We start from the raw sequence: 14249 nt of genomic DNA, 5'->3' as shown, positions 1-14249 counted from the left end.
CAGACGTAAAACCAAGGCATTTCAGTCTTTACCGTTGCTGTCTTCACATTTCCTTTTTGTCACTCATGGTCAATGAAGTAAAATATGAAAATGGAGGTTCCAGCTTCAGAAAACGTGCATCTGTTTCCCCTCTTGCACACAGCTGACACGGAAGTGTCATAAACCTGTGGTCCTCTCGTAAAGTTTTTCTCTGAAATGCTGCTACTGATCACATTTACAGACTGACAACACAATTGTACTAGAAGGCACACTAGGTTCTTCAGCTTGTCAAGGGAGAACACATTTGTGGGTTTGAGATTTAGCCAGAACATGATCATCCTTTGGCCATCTTGAAGTCCTACCTCTTTGCTATGTTTTTTTGCATAGTTTCTAGAGTGATTTCTTAGAGCAGCGTCTTCACTTTTGTTGTAATATCTACTGGTCACATTTCAGAGACACCAGGAATGTGTAATATCCAAAACCAGATAGGAAAAGATTGTCTCACAACATTTTTTAGTCTAGTTGAACTTAGAAAATCAGGGAAGCAGAAGGCAAAGCCAGGAACACAGGATTGCAAGTGAAAGAACTGTTTGACATGGGACGTAGGTCAGAAGACAAAAAGGTAGATAAAAGCCAGTCATTTGTCACAAGTCACTGGTACCTGTTTTTACTCAAAACAAGGAAGGGTCAGAAAGTCTACACTGACATTCTCAGACCAGTGATTTCTGAGGCAGTGTTACCTGAGAAAAATATTTGCAGCTTTGGTAAAAATAATGCCCCTGTTATAAAGTTTGTTACAATTTAACAGTGCAAAGTTGAGACACTTCTCAACTACCGTAAGCTTACACATCTCCACAGGGAGAGTAAGCGTTTACTGTTTATTTTTCTTTTCCAATATGCTTTTTGAGATACCAAGTTCTTGGGTATATTCTGAAAATGCAACTGCAGTGAAAAGCACCAGCCGCTCTGAAAAGGAAGAAATAAAGGGTAGGCTATTAAGAGACTCTAAATTAAGCCCTCTGGAAATGCTGGTAAGAATAAAAAAGTGAACTTTTTTTAAAAAAAATGTTATTGTCTTTAAAAGAAGGCATCAATGGAAAATGCTTTTTTATGTTATTGTTGGTATACGGTCTTTCAGGATGGTCTTTGTTGTTATTATTACCATTCTTCAAAACTTGCATTAAAGGGTAGCCAGCAGTTTTTGCAGTCTTGCCTCTAAATGAGAGAGGAATTGTTGTTCACAAAGCTATTGTGCTCACAGTTGCATCTTCCACCTTGGTAATATCAGAATATAAATAATTTCTGACATCTTTTTATGTGTCACAGGTTTATGACCATAGCATAGCTTTGCTGGTCAATGTTAGGACTATTTCATAGGAAGCAAAGTATCTGTCTGCCAATGGGAATGTTTTGTCACAACAGCTATAATTTATAGGGAATCCTGATGTGAAATTGCCTAAGAATCGGACTTATAGGCTATGAGGGGGAAGCCTGCCAACCACCTAACCTTTGGCTCTTTCTACCAGGCATCCTACAGTATCGAGGCCTATGGTAGAAGAGGGTATTTAGTTACTACTTACATTAAACAATATTTTGCACAAACCTTTGGGCCATTTGTGTTTCAACACAGCTCTCAAAGCAGTGGGGAGTTCCATGGATTAGTAAAATGCATAGTTTCAAAGGCAGAATGACATCAGACAGAACTTTTTATCCATTTCCACCAATCTCCCAAACAATAGTGATTTATTTAGGAGGGTGACTAGGTGGAAACCACGGTCATCCCTTATCAATCAATACCTGAGCTAACCAGGCTTTAAAAAACAAAGAAAATCCCCCCCCTTAAAAAAATCTAAATGATTCTGATCTCAATTATTTAAATATTGATATGGAAATGAAAATTATGTGTTTTCCCATCAGAACATGTCACTTTTTATTTGCTAGATTTTTTTTACACCTGTATTCTTAATGAAGTGTGAAATTAAAATGAACATTCATGTTTTCTTTGGATTACCAGCACTGCAGCTGGTAGTACAGACATAAGCCTATGAACGGAGTCTTTCTCTGATTGGTTTAGCCATTAAGTAATAATTTATTGTGATTATTTTTCTTAAGAATTTGTTTAGGAATGATATCGACCATAGATATTGCTAGTTTTTTGTTGGGTAATGGGATTTTGACAAGTAATTAAGAACTGCAGATAATTCTTCATCATTATTATATTATGACAAATTACATTTGGCCTGATGAGGCTGAAATCCCCCTTTGGAGTTTTCCATGGTCTTGTTGAAAAGCAATAGTGATGAATCTCAGAGGGATTTAAGGAAGAATTTTTGCTTAAGTACAGCAAAGTGATGCATCTTGTGGTGATGTCCATCCACTCTGTCCTGTCAAGTTCAGGAGATTTTATATACGAGTAGATCTGGCTTAGCCCTTAGCATTTCTGATTCTGGCTGCAAAGATTAGAAAGGATAGTGGACTAAAATTTCTTTGTCCAAGACCCTTGCCTAATTTTCCTGTTAGTTTGCTGAAGAAATGAGTGAAGGTGCAAGTTCTTATAAGGCTTTTTGTTGTCTCAGTGTGCATGATCCATGTTAATCAGCACATACAATGTGCAGTAACTGTTTCCCTACTCTGTTTCTGAAAAAAGATGGTATGTCAGAATTAACTTTTTATTTGTATTCATTGTTGGTTGCTTGCAGTTTGAAAGGAAGGCATTGCTATATTTTTATCCTAGTTTTTGTTGGTTTCCTCTTCCCCCAGTAAGTATTATAAGGTGCAGTGACGCTTACTGGAGATGGCAGGGTTTCTCGCTACTAGAATCAGCAGACAAAGCAGATTTAACTGAAGCAGTTCCTTCCATCTCTACTTTAAAGAGACTTTCTACTAAAATATCAGTAGGTGTTTTAGAAGGTAGCATCTTTCTGTCTCCACCCCTTCAGAAAGAAGTTTTCAGTAATCCGTTGGTGGTTTATGACTTGGGTTTCAATTCTAATCAGTGGAAGGTCTAGACACTTTAAAGAAGATTCAGTCTGCTTATTCTCTGCCCAGGAATGTGCAGATTTATGGACTGGCCCTAATGCCTGGTGAGACTTAGTTTCCAAGTATGCTGGAAAGAATAAGCCAAATAAAAAGAAGTCTAGTGGGCATTTTAGAGCTTGTCTAAAGACATTTGGACTTATTTTTAGGATTTCATGGTCTGTTTGTTTGTTCGGGTTTTTTTTTTTTGTTTTGTTTTTATGATCCCAAATGTAAAACAAAGACATTAAGAGGACTAGAATATTCTGTTGTATGGTCTATAGTTTTGTCAGATGTCCACTGCTTGCTTAACATTAGATGTTGTGGTTTATGACAGTCTCCCCTTGGTGCCAAAGTCTTCTATTTCGTGATCTATGACAGAACCTGAGGGGATGGCAGGAAGATGTGCCAGGGGAGGTTTAGGTTGGACATTAGGAAAAGGTTCTTCACCCAGAGGGTGGTGAAGCACTGGAACAGGCTCCCCAGGGAGGTGTCACGGCCCCAAGCCTGACAGTGTTCAAGAAGAGACTGGACAACACCCTCAGACACACGGTGTGAACTGTGGAATTGTCCTGTGTGGGGACAGGAGTTGGACTCGATGATCCTCGTAGGTTCCTTCCAACTCAGGACATTCTATGATTCTATGATCTTATGAAATACCACAGCTTTCCTTTCACTAGATCAACTCATCCTTTCAGTATAATCCTTCAGGCCATTCTTGAGACAGGAGTATGTTTAAGGTGTTTTCTCACAGTAAAGCCCTACACAAATGGGAACTGTTTGGGAATGCTAGTCCATTCTCTTTAGCATTATCTCTTATAAAGCCTAGAGACCTTTAGTCAAAGACGAGAACCATCAGGGCATCTTCCACTGGACTATGTTTAACGTCCTCCTCTGCATGGGAAAGCTGTGCTTGCTCTAAGCTCATTACTATGTGCTTGGTAAGCTCAAAACTAGGCTAAGGAAGAGTGGTGACATCCTTTGGCTCAGACGCTGAAAAATATATTGTTTTAAGAAAATGCATAAGAAAACTCATGCTTTCCTACTGTGCCCTGAAACAGCCTTAAAAGTTTTTGTACATTAACAAGAAAATCTGACATTTGGCGTTTCCCAAAGCAGGACTGAATTTGATGGAGCAGTGATGAATATTCTTTTTAGCTATTTTCTGCCCCCTTTTTTTTTTCCTCATTCAAATTTCATCATTTTTCATCTAGCCAAGAGAGAAACTTCTGGACCATCAATCTCAGTTACACTCACACATGCTTCCACTTTCTAACTGTTTCTTGTGTTATCTTTGTCTTTTGTCATGGAAACACACGGAAAATATTTATGCCATCTGGACACACAGAGTATATGCTTTTCTACTTCCACCTGGTACTGAAATGAAGGGGTTGTGATCCCCAGAGTCAAAACTGCACTTATGTCTTTGTCTAGACAGCATATCTAAGGAGATCAGCTAGTGTTATCTGGAAGATGGGCACAGGAGGGATGGAGGGAGAAGGAAAACACCTGCTCATGTCTAAATGGCTATTCAGGGCTCTGGTGTTCTCCATTGTTTTCCGTCTCTGAGGAAGGAGTTCTTTATGGTGCTTTTAGGAAACCCATTGACTTCTCTGCTCTGACAGCATAGCTGCACCTTGGAGGCACGGGTGCTGTGCTCACGTTTTGCTTTCACCTCGTCTAGACCTGACGTGAGTCACTGTAGTAGTAGCCAACTCTGAAAGAGTTGCTTTTGTTATTAACATATGCACTGGTTGCCCTGGGGACCTTTCCTACATGTAATACAGATGTTCAGTAAAGGGTGGGCCCTGACACAAAGACACTGAGGTAAATGCAAGGTGTAATAAGGGCTGCCTACAATGGAGGGGCTGGATTTTAAGAAGTGTTGTGATGGAACTATCTCAGTGGAAATGTATATGAAGTCCTTTCAGTTTTTGCACTTTTAAGCTTTAAAGGTTTCTACCCTGAAGCCCCAGCTTGACTGGCGCTCTGGTGAACATTCTCCAAATGCTAGAGTGGATGGATCCTAATGTTATTCCTTTCGGTCTGTGTATTAGCAAGTTGTTTAGATGCAGCTCAGTCTGTTCAGTGCAGGAGTATGTAACCAAGATTGTGGAGATCCTGTTGAAAAAATACCCTGAGGTCTTTTTTTTTTTGAAACTGGGGACCTTCTTTTGAAGTTATTACCAACTCCTACAAGGAAAAATATTAAATAAAAAGTTCTTAAGCAATTTGCTTTAGCCAGTAGGCACAACCGAGTCCTTTGGGGAAAAGATGGGGAAGCAAGTGAACCCTATATCACCTTTAACTCTCCTCAAATCTCTATGTGTTAAAGCAGGCAGATGGAAACTAATTTCAGCTTACTGTATCGTAACATTTCTCAAATATGTATCTTTAAAGAAATTATTTTTCTTAAGAAAACACTGATCTGAGAAATGAAATCCATGCAGCTAGAGCATGAAGCAAACCACTCTAGCAGACTGGATTTCAAACAGTCTGAGGATATTTTGTTACAGAGTTCATATTCCAAGCTACTGTGACAAGCAGTTGCTAATTCTAAAAATATTCAGTAAGAGTGTGCTAATTTGTGTGCATCATTGAAGCTCTGGTCCTTTTTGCTGTCAATATAATTTTTGCATTTGCAAGGAAAGAGGATATACAGTCTTTATTGTTTGTTAAAAAGAAACTGACAGCTACACTTCTTAACTGAGAGTGATTTTGTTCACATCTGCCAGTATCCTCGTGAGTACAGAAGGCATTTGAAAAGGTGCCACTGCTATGTGGCTATGTTTTATTTGCCTTCACCATCTCTCTAGGATTTTTTTCTTTTCAGTTTTAGGTGTTTTTATTTAATGAGCTTCACCAGACAGGTTTAATGCTTCTCTTCATTTTCAACCTTTTAGATGATTATGCAGGATTCATGATATCACATCAGCAGAAGCTGCTGTAGATTGATGGGACCCCATCAACCACCCTGCCCACTCAATATTATAAAGATTTGTGTCGTCAGTGGTCGTGACGTTTGGTAGGAAGTTGCCCATTTATGGATACTAGAGCAAATGATATCATCACAATAGGTGGCTCCTGTCTAAATAGGATCATTTGTGAAATGAGATTACAGGCATTTATCTGGGAAACAGGAGACAGAGGCACCTGCTTTATGTAATTGATATCCTGGGGAATTATTGTGTACAATAATCAAGAAAAATCTTCATTTCTAATTCTATTATATGAGAAAAAAACCCTCCGTTTTTTCCTGCCTGCTTAAAACAAACCCCACTTCCACATGGAATAAGCTCCAGACCATGTTTTCTATTATGCTTGAATATATGGGACATGCATTGCAATCCTATGCTTGCCACACTGCTGCAGTATACTTGTTTTGCAGAGCTCTGTAGCAGGCTAGTCAAAGCTGTGACTAACCAGACCCTTGGATACATACTCTAATCTCTGGCCTTTATTTTTGCAATGCATTTGATTTGTTCCTTGGTCGTACATTTTTTCTGATTTGTGAGAAGCTTCATGCTCTGTGTTTGGATGCTGACTGCAATACAGCAATAGTCTTTCATACGGTAAGTCAAAGATGACTCATTTCTTACTCTTGTGCCTTGAATTTATACTTTCTGCAACACTGTCTCATCAGGTAGAAAATTATGTGTTAATTAACATCGAAGTAGTTAATTTTCAACAGATGCTCTTCCTTCCCTCCCCCCAGTACTTTGCACCATGTATTTTTCTCCTCATGAAAGCAATAGGTTTGAACTGTCATTAAGTAAAATGCTTTAGCTCTCTAATTTTTAATAATATTGCCAACATAGGTTGTCCTATTCTTTAATTTCAACAATAAAAAAGAAAATAGATCTCACACACACAGATTTGGCATTTAACATGTGATGCTAGAATACGATAAGTTCAGTTCAATATTAACCTTTATTACAGCAAACACAATTGGAAAGGCAAGAATCTTTCTGGGGGTTTATACTTCAGATAAAGTAGAAGGGGTTTGTTTTTCATTTGAGTACTAATACAGACAAATACATCCAGTTACAAGAGCCTTTATTTTATGTGAAAGCAGAGCAGAGAAAATGCCTTACAAAAAGACAGTTTTCTTTGTAATGCAGCATGCAGAAGAAGATTCAGTAGTACCCCTTATCGAGTGCACTACATGAGATAAGAGCAAAAAACCCCACATGTTTGCTGCACAGTGATAGGAGCCTTTACATTATAGAAATGTTGCTAACAAAAATGCTATTGAACAGAAATATTCTTTAAAGAGCTTTAAAAAAGTGCTATGATCACACACATAGTAAGCACTCTTGCAGATCGCTGACATCAGTTGTACAGTAAGGGTTAAGATTTGATCTAAGAATTTTTTAGAGAAACCTACCTTTAAGCAGAGGTCTGAAGGATCACTGGGTTACTGGGTCTCCCTTAGCAAGATTCATTCAATCCTGATTTTAGAATCGACAACTTTGCAGCAAGTGAGCAGCATTCAGGTGGCTTGAAATGTTTGAGTATGGGAAGAATTATCTATATTTATTTTTCTTCCCTCCCAATGTCTTAAACTTTTCAACAGTAGAGATTTGGGTTTGTTTTGTTTTGTTTTTTTCCTTGAGTATTAGCCTTCTAATTTTGGAAATGTCTATTAAAAAAAATTGTATTCACCAGTATAGGTTTCTGATGTTTGAGTGAAAAAGCTCACTCTTTAAAAGTTTATGCAGGAACAAAGCCAAAAAGGGGAAAAAAAATAAGTGAGGTCTGTATGAAATGAGAACAAAGGTACAGGCTGGCTGTCATCAGTTCACAAGTTGTAATTACTGTTGCTTTTTCACGACTGTGAAGAAGTTTGAAGGTTTGATTTCTGTAGTACTGATGTGATTATTTTACAGGCATGCATTATTATCAGCTCTTGCATTTGCTCATAATGGGTTCGTGGATCCATATCTGTCATGTTTCCCTGTCATTTGAGAAAGCCTGCATCCTTCTATTTAGCAACAAGTGATCTACATGATAACATAGTGCCCAGTGCAGTACATTTTAAAAGTATCTTCTGAAAAGTGAAAACAGTTAAACAATATTTACTAGGTGTTTAAAATCTGTGTGTTTAGCAAAGTTGGTTCCTGCTGGCATCTTTTTTTGAATGAAACACACTGTCTAAAAATGCTGGAAGGCATGTGAAGGTACTTCAGCACATGAGCATATTAAACAGCATCACTCTGCCCGACATTATCCTTTGCTTTTGAACAAAAAAAAGAGCAGAATAAAGGCTATCTTGTTCTAATAACTGCATAATTAGACCTGCTAAATATGTTTCAGGGAAGTTATTTCACTGTAAAAGCCTCTTAATGTGATCTAGAAATTGAAGACATCTCCACCCTTTATGCATGTTAAGAAAAAGCTGAAGGAAAGTGGCATGTACTGAATGTAGAGGCCAAATTACCTGCTCTGTAATTCAAGCATGCAACTGTTATGTAGATTAGCTGATCAAATTTCAAACATTGAGCAGTTTGCAGGGTGCATCTTTTGAAGAATAAGCATAAATTATTATGTATTCATTGCTTTTTGTAGACACTTACTATTTTTAAATTTGATTTTCAAAGAAATTGCATTAATACTTTTCTACCAGTTTTGCATCTCTCTCATAGTTTCCCACTAAAGGAAAGCAGATTTGGCAACAGCTTTTCAAAAATCATAAAGTAATCTAAAATTAATGGGAAAGACAATCAACATAATTGGAATAATAAGCATGCTGAAGGGCATATAAATAAAAGCATTCCATCCATAATCTTTAAAGCAATATATACAGTTCTTAAATTAATCTAAGAAATATAGTGGAGGATGAATGACCATAGCACAGAGTATACAATGTTCCACTTTTGCTTTATCTAATAAGTTTTAAAATTATATATCCAGGAGTCATACAACTCTGTAACATAGATTACATCGTATTAGTTACGCTCCATAAATTTTCCTCATTATTTGTTGCATTCTATTGTTGCCAATATGTTAGAAATCTCAGCCTTATTTTTCTGAAAACTTTTTGATCTTTATATATGGAGTTCTTTTTCTTAGATACTTAATTTTGTGTTCTTGGCTTCATTATTGCCATAAGTTTATATAGTTAAGTCATTTGTTTCTGTTTTTGAGGATGAGCTGAGGCGTATCAGGGAAAATAATGAATAACTGGACTTCTGTACATGCAAGTTTTGTGAGTGTAGTATAAATGAGATCAGATAGATGTCTCTGATGTGAATATAAAGTGAGTTAAGTGTGCACACAAAGGAAAGAATATGGAATATGCACTTCCATGTTTCCTAGTTGCTATCAAAAATAAAATCCTAATAAATTGTTCTATAGTAGCAAAGAAAATTAGCTGGCTTTTTACACTCATTTTAAAAGGCAGTTCTGTTCACTGATGAGAGTTCAGTATAACACAGGTTCTGCGAGTGCCGGCTTCATTTTCTTTGAATACCACAGGCAATACATTTTTTCTTTTTGTATGTACTTCAAAAAATCTGCCCAAGGTCAGTGTAAAGGGCTGGAGTATGTACAAAACCACACATCCTTGCCTGGCAAACCAATAGCTAAATCAAACTGAATTGCTTTTAGTTTCTCATTGTGTCATATAAAATATTCATACCTGCAACAATGAATGATTTGCATGGATTGGTCCAATACGAATTATATCTGTCATATAATTTAATTGTCTTTGACAGATACGCTTGCAAAATTGATGTTAAAGCCTGAAAATCATACAGGACAGTGTGAATGCCAGCAAAGCATACAGAAAGCAGCGAAGTAGTTCTGCTTAGCAAGCTATTAATTCCTCTTGGCAGTACATTACCAAGGTACAAATAGGGTAACAAGTCTGTTACTGTCAGACAACCCGCATAGTAGAGCGTTTAGTGATATATAGAGAAAACCACATAGTAGTTCATAGATTTCTTTCCTGAAGGAAAGTGAAACTGCATCACAGTCACCATTACCATCTTAAGAGAAACAGCGTGCAATTAATAAATGTTACTGCAGTGTTTGTGGTAGAAATAATTACTTGCGGTATCAAAGTCAAGGATTTAAAGGTGACCATTGCCCATGAAAAGAAAGTGAGAAAGAGATCCAAAGCAGAAAATCACTTAAGGATCGTGTATTTCCATGCAATGTCTGAGAAAGGCATTGGTTTTTATCAGGTTCAAGTTTTAGCTGATCTCTATAGTAATGTGTTGTGAAAACAATCATGTGTTGTCTGTCCTCCCAGTTCTTCACTCTGTCTTGATATGACAGCAACAACATCCTTTATAAATTTCTGTTCATTTTCTAGGTGACTTGCCATCATCAAATCCTTGGTATCTATGGCTCGAACACGCTTCTGCTGAAGCTGATGGCAAAACACTTACTGGCTTAACTGGGATCATGATAAGGGCAGCCCACCTTTTAATAATACAGGCCAGAAAATATTAGGCTGCTTTTTACTTGTCAGATCCAGGTAGTGTTCCTGCGGGCAGAAATCTCTCAGCAGGTCACGAAGAGGAAGAGCTCTCCAGACCTCGTGTGCTTTACCTGCCGAGAGAGGAGGGGCAAGGGCAGGCCAGGCACGTCAAGATAAATATTCCTGTAGCACAGAGCAGGCGATGGCATCGCTGTTGAGCGAGTGGCCCGGGGCAGGCAGCGTACAGGCCGTGCAGCCGGCAGCACCGTGCCTCTCTCTAGCACCATCCCTATGTGTAGCATCATCCCTATATGTAGCACCATGTCTAGCTGTGTGGCACCGCACCCCTGCTGCCAGGACCCCAGTGGCGTCCTGGGCTTTGAATGCAGAGGATCAAAAAGGAAAACAGGTGTTGCTGATCAGATGTTAATTCAGCACACAGCCATGGCAACTCCCTCACTGTGGCTTCCTATCTACATGGTGACAAGGAAACCCAAACGGAGGTAGTTCATCTCCTATAGAAATTTTTCTGTGAGGTTGGAGGGGGCGGTGAGCTTTACAGTGCTTTGAGCGATGTCAGATGTTCAGATGTTCTTGTTTGTGAGGGAATCAGGCTTTCCGTGGCAAGTGCTTGTTCTTAGAAAGCCCTTGTTTGTGCTGGCTCACTCCTTTTAGAGACGAGGCCTGGGTTAAACACCCCAAGTCTCATGTCCCTCACTGTTCACATCAGCTGCATGGCTAGGAGAGGGCACAGAATTTGGGGGCTATTCTGCACATTTCTCCTGAGGTGATTTTCTAATCCCAGTTTTCTTCATGAATTTTTAGTGCTATGAATTTTACCAATACGTCTTTAAGTGGAGTTTTGTCATTGTGACAGTCATTCTTGCATCTGTTTTATTTTCCTTCCCCCTGCCCAATTGCTGGTAGAGTAACCGGCAAGAACTAAAAGAAATTAAAGGCATATTTTTTCTGTTCACTCGATGTGTTTGACAGCATTTCGTATCTATTCAGCCTCACTGTTTCCTCAGTGCAGTCATTTGGCTTCTTCCCATTTGTGCAGGCTTAGCAGCAGCTGAAAGGAGAAAACATCTTAAACCAAGAGGAATAATACTGTAGTGTCATAAAGATTGGCAGGATAAGTAGCTGAATCTCATAGGGACTCTTGCTTTTATTGATTATTTGGAGTCAATGGTATTTTTGTTATAAATATGTAGTTTGTATACATCTTGATAGACTTAGTAAAAGATAAAATTATACCTTACAATTAGACAATTAATTTGCGCAATTGCTCTGAACTGCCTTCTAAGCATTTATCTCCCCCACATTTTAACCAAAGTTGTGGCACCATTTCATTATTCCGTTAGCAGATCCACATCCTGCCCACGGACACTTGCTCTTCCCCACTCCCTGCCTCGAGTGTGCCCAGGTGTGCTGACTTGGCGCTTTCTGTGGCCACACTCCAAACCACAGCTTTGATGACACTGGCTTTTTCAAAAACACACAGATACAGGCTAAACAGGCCTTTTTTTTTTTTTTTTTCCTGCTATTTTCCTGTGTGTGTGTGTGTAGTCCTGTGTGTGTGTGTGTAGTTTTCTTTGAATGCACCGTTTCACAGTTCGGTTTCAAAGCACATCAGATAACTTGTTGATTAGCATGGCTTTTGACGTTGATACAGGAAAAGATCTGGACCTAGGAGCAAGACTAAGTTCTAGTAAGAGCCTCTTAAATCAGATCTACAGCTAAAGTAATATTAACAAGCTTAGTTTACCTGATCTAAATGTTGGATTCCTAAAACAGATTGAATTATTAACAAGGGGAGAAGTATCTGCAAGGTTTTTGCAACTGATGTTAATACAGTGTTTCTCTTCAATATTACAACATTACTGCAGAATAGGATGGCTGGGTTATCAGTATAATTTCCATTCTAGGAGCATCTATAAAGCAAATGAAGGATGAGGAATTCATAGAACTAAGCACTGTCTGAGTAAGACCTTGTTTTTATAGCAGGAAGCAAAGATTAACCCCTGTCCTTAGTGTTCACACTGCAGCTGTCAAAATGTGTTCAGTTTGGCGATGAAACAGATAAAATCCAAATATGAGATAGTGAGTTAAAAATACCAGCAAGCTTATTTAGGTATAACGTTTTTTGATGTAATATGTGGTGGAGAAATTGGATAGCACAGGACACTTTCCAGCAACACTATGTAGCCGCATTTTGTAGTCTTCTGGAAGTTCTTGAGTTTTCCTACACAGACACCACAAGAAGGCAGTTCCATGGCCATGCTCTAAAATCCTGTAGATTTTGGTGCAGTTCAGACCTTTGTGGAGCTTCATGAAATAAAATTTGCATGGTTCTTACTATGTTAATGTCAATTTCAGCATTGTGTGTTACAGTGCAATGTATGCCTTATAAAGAAAGCGGTAGTGGGAACAGTTTGGGTGCACTCTAGATGAAAATGAGTATGAGCTTCCCCTTGGTTTTAGAGGGGACTGGGTTAAGACTCTGTGGCAAAGGGAAATGCTTTCTGACATGGGAAATTCCCTTTTCCAGGACATAGCATCTCAGCCTTTGTGTTTGGTCTCCCTTGAAGCTAGTTTTAGTACTACTTTGATGGATGCCTCATGTACCTGTTGTGCTGCAAGTGCCTGCTTCTTATCATTCTCATGATTCCCAGACAGGACAAAGCTGTCTAGACACTAACTGCTTTATATTAAACCCCTCAGTGTCTGATCAGAGCATGGGGGTTTACAGGTAAGTCTGTGCTTCAGTAAGCAAGAGCAGATAAGTACTTATCATCAAATCATAGAATGTCCTGAGTTGGAAGGGACCCACAGGGATCATTGAGTCCAACTCATGTGCTCACATATGACAACCCCAAAATTTACACCTTGTGTCTGAGGGTGTTGTCCAAATGCTTCTTGAATATTGTCAGGCCCTGTCCACCTCCCCAGGGAGCCTGTTAAAGTGCTCCACCACCCTCAGGGTGATCAACCTTTTCCTAATGTCCAACCTAAGCATCCCTTGGCACACCTTCGTGCCATTCCCTTGGGTTGTCATTGGTCACTAAAGAGTAGAGTTCGGCAGCTGCCCCTCCTCCTCTCCTTGTGAGGAAGCTGCAGACTGTGATGAGGCCTCCCCTTGGCTTCCTCTTCTCCAGGCTGAACAAAACAAGTGACTTTAGCTGCTCCTCATACAGCTTCCTTTCTAAACCCTTCACCAACTTTGTGGACCTCCTCTGGGCACAGTCTAATAGTTTTATTGTAATGTAATCTTTAGATTTACTTCTAATTTCTCTTGTCCTCCTGGGATCTTATGTCTCCTGTACCTGGTCTCATACAGGAATGCTGTTATGTCCGAGCAGAGGCAGGGACGTGTTCATACACACACACACATGCTCAAACACACACACTTTGGAAAGAGGCAGACAAAGCAGTGTGTGTCTCCTCAAGATGCTGCTGGATTGCATGGGCCACAAAAGCCAGGGAGGATGCTAAAAACTGCCTGGTGCCTCCCCTCACTCAGCTCGCTGCCCCTCTCCACGGCTGCACACACAGCACCCTCAGTGCCCAAGCCTGGCAGCAGAGCCCATGCAGTGCACTCAGATTCTGGTCCTAACTCTTTGAAGTGTGGGTACGCAATTCTCAGATAAGCCCTTTCAGGAACTATTCACATTTTAAACAATCAAATCAGTAAAAAGTGGATTTTGGACTAGTGATCATTGTATAGTGATGGGATTCTGAAGTGAAGAAGATGGTTGATAAGTAAATTTGAAATTTCCACTTTTAATTTATACAGGAATAATTAACAGCCTCCCCCAAACTCTCAAGC

The sequence above is a fragment of the Streptopelia decaocto genome (assembly GCF_964273445.1).
Source record: "Streptopelia decaocto genome assembly, chromosome: 3".
Taxonomy (NCBI): Eukaryota; Metazoa; Chordata; class Aves; order Columbiformes; family Columbidae; genus Streptopelia; species Streptopelia decaocto.
This window is presented reverse-complemented; position numbering follows the sequence as displayed.